General features: G+C 37.7%; 1 long non-coding RNA gene across 1 annotated transcript; it reads right to left on the bottom strand.

Annotated features, from left to right (window-relative positions):
- Nucleotides 1-2,134: 2,134 nt before the first annotated feature.
- Nucleotides 2,135-2,567, bottom strand: LOC129408898 (uncharacterized). The gene is made up of 2 exons (XR_008632144.1): nucleotides 2,431-2,567; nucleotides 2,135-2,298 (listed from the first exon to the last, which is right to left on the bottom strand). It is a non-coding gene; the product is annotated as an uncharacterized LOC129408898 (long non-coding RNA).
- Between the last annotated feature and the right edge of the window lie 600 nt (nucleotides 2,568-3,167).

Below are 3,167 nucleotides of genomic sequence, written 5' to 3'. Positions count from 1 at the left end.
GCTCTCTCCTCTGCCCTGTGTGTTCAGGTGCTGTGGGTGGGACCTGAACTGGAGCTGATTGGCCAGCTAGCTGCCAATCAGGGTGGAGAGGGCTGTTTAAAATGAGCTGTGTGCTGCCTCTTTCTCTCTCTCTGTCCATGTGTAAGGCTGCTAGCCCAGGTTTGTTTGGTTGGGAGGATTGGTTAGGTAAGTTTGGGGATCCCTGTACATTCACATCATGTAGATTTTTGTTGTTAGACACACTAGATATCAGTTGTTGCCACCCTTGTTGTTTTGATTTTTCCAAATTCTCTTTTCTAGATCAGGTAGGCTAGGTAGGCTTTTTGATTTCTTTCCTTTTTGTAGCCTAGTTTTCAGTTAGGGCCTGTTTTGGTATACCTTTTTGTTTGTTGATTTGGCACAACTGGCCCACGCCTCCTCCAACCTTTTGTTTGTTTTTTTGTGCACTTTGTTGAATGTTTGGCTGAAAAAATAAAAAGTTTGCCAAACCAACCTTGCCTCAAGGATTGTTTTATACACGTTGTGTCCCTTGTTGGATATAGGGGACATAACATCAGCTATAAAGACAGATTGTAATAAAATAAAATCAGAATGATTTAAAGATTTCATAGTATTTTGTACATTCATAAGTAAAGCAGCACTATTTGTTGTAACACAGAAGCAAACTGATAAGCACCAATATTACCATAATTCATATGACAATTATATTTTCAGTTGTTAACCCTTAAGAACTCAAAATATGCAGGTAAAATCCGCCTGCCATTCTATCAAATCCTGACCTGATCTCACTCACTCAGTCTAGAGATGATTCCCTGGGCGGGCATTGCAGTGTTCACTGTTCCTGTCAAATTGTCACATCGGCATTGAAAGATAGATGACATGCAGAGGAGACATTTATGTAAGGACAATAATTGATACCTTAAATGTATCCTTACATTAATTTCAGCAACCTCTACATTCATATACAAGTTTACAAGTTTCTTGTATGGTTATGTCTACACTTATCACTGCCTTTGGAGGGGGGTCTGGATTCAACTATTGTTTTAATGAGATTACAAAATGGCGGCAGTGTGTACAAACACTGCCACCCATTTTTCATAATAATGTGCTCGACCCATTTGGAGGTTTGATATTATAGTGGCTCACAGCTGTTTTGTCACAGACACTGGGATTGTTTGTGTGTGGGAACCTAGAGTGTGGCCAGCTCCACAGATGCAGACAGCGTGGCCTGTTATGTGTTTGGTCAAACTGTGTGTGAAGAAATGTACAGGGGCCTCAGGGCAGCAACAAACTGTTTTTACTCTCCCACTTCTCTGCTATGTCTGATTTGTATAACATTTATATTGTTGAAGGATATGAAGTACTCAGATGTCCATGGCCTACTTCATCTAAGTATTCAGAGTTTTCATGCAAAGAATGAAAAAAGAAAAAGAAAATTAAAATATGGCACATTCCAACATCTTAACAGAATCTCGCCAGGTTTCTTCAATAACTGACAGCCGTTACACCACAACAAGATTAAGCAAATCAATGAAGTGTAAACACTCTTTATGCCCAAACCTTGTGCCAAATTATGTTCGGCTGCTGTTACAAAATGTTTCAATCCAGAATAGCAGCTGTTTCACTTGGTTTATGATGTATAATTAGCTGAAATATGCAGTGCTTGTGGATACTGTTTTCTTAAAATGGCACTTTTACTATGTGCTACAGAGTTTCCCAGTCTTGTTGTCTGGCCTATTGGTAACCCCACACAACTCTGACCAGGAAATCCTTGTCTGGAAGCACTGTCACTGCATAGGCTCAATGGACAATTGACTGAAGACCACACATCATTACACCCCTGGGTTACCTTTCTGTACTCAAGCACTGCGTATTGTAAGTATTTAAATGGTGCCCTTTTGCACATTTGGAATCAACACCACCATGTCAATAATAGTCTGGCTGTGTGGAAATTGTTTTTGTTGAAATGTTTTTAATCAAGTACAAATGTCCTTTCTGGAACCAAATAATTGCTGGGTTTCATCACAACTTTCTATAGTCCAATGATGTTTAATACATATTTTAAAATGATGTTGTACATTTTTATTGTAATAAAGTGAGTTCTTGGGTCAAGCAATTGATGGAAAAGATCACGTTCAATATTTGCAAATTTATTAGTTTGATATTTCATCACAAAGTACAATGTAATCAAAAGAAAAAACTGTCTCTTTCCCCCCATCTGGGAGTACGATGTCATCACTTTCTAGACTCTGAAAACCACCAGTACTGTACTAGGCATAATCTTGTGTTGAAGCACTTCTGCAAAATAGCCAAAATGATGTCATTATTTTAATATTTATTTATAATAATTAACCACATACAGTATTATTAAACATACTTCTACTTAAACAAATCAATTATATTAAAGTTACAATAAGATGGAAAGCAGACCTTGAAGTAGTCGACAGGTAAGCAGACCAATGCAAAAGTAATACCAAGATGTCCACCACACAGCCCAGAGACAGCCTCATGTTAATGCTGAGCTAATCAATCTGTACTCTGAGTGAGATTACTTTCAGCCTGAGAGCACTGCAGAGCATTCACTCAGCTAATTGGCACCATTCATCTGCATGATTAGTGGGTTCAACTCATTAACCTGTTTGTCCCCATATGGGCCTATGCTTCATGCTTAAACATCTGAAAAGTCTTTTGAGTTGATGTGATTTTCCATGACCCACAATTAGTTTGAAATATGTCTGCATCATTGTGTCTGCACATTTGCATTAATATTTATCAATTTTATAGCCTCATAATCAAGAATCCAAAACTTTTCTGCTTTGGAAAAACCATGATCCATTTACATGTATAGCCATAGGCCTTGTTCTCTGTGCAGCTAATCCTTTTCCATTTAGAGTGCTCTGCCAGGTTTAAGAGGGAAGCTCTTTGTATGCGATTCACATCGGAGCTGATAAGAAAGTTTGATTTCCTAAGGTTAAAAACTGCATCTACTTCCCAGAGAAACACTTTAAACAAAACAAACAGGGTTAGGAGACTAAAGGATCAGATATGCAACATAAATGTACTAAAACTTTAAAATACTAAGTACTAGCTGGAAGTCTAAAAACACTTTTTTTCCCCATTACCAAAATTTTTTGTTTACCTACATTGTATAAATGTATTTCAAACTA

Source organism: Boleophthalmus pectinirostris, unplaced genomic scaffold (assembly GCF_026225935.1).
Source record: "Boleophthalmus pectinirostris isolate CB_2022bp ecotype Guang Dong unplaced genomic scaffold, ASM2622593v1 HiC_scaffold_18, whole genome shotgun sequence".
NCBI classification, from domain to species: Eukaryota; Metazoa; Chordata; class Actinopteri; order Gobiiformes; family Gobiidae; genus Boleophthalmus; species Boleophthalmus pectinirostris.
The sequence above is the reverse complement of the archived record's forward strand: the minus strand, read 5'-3'. Positions and strand labels throughout refer to the sequence as shown.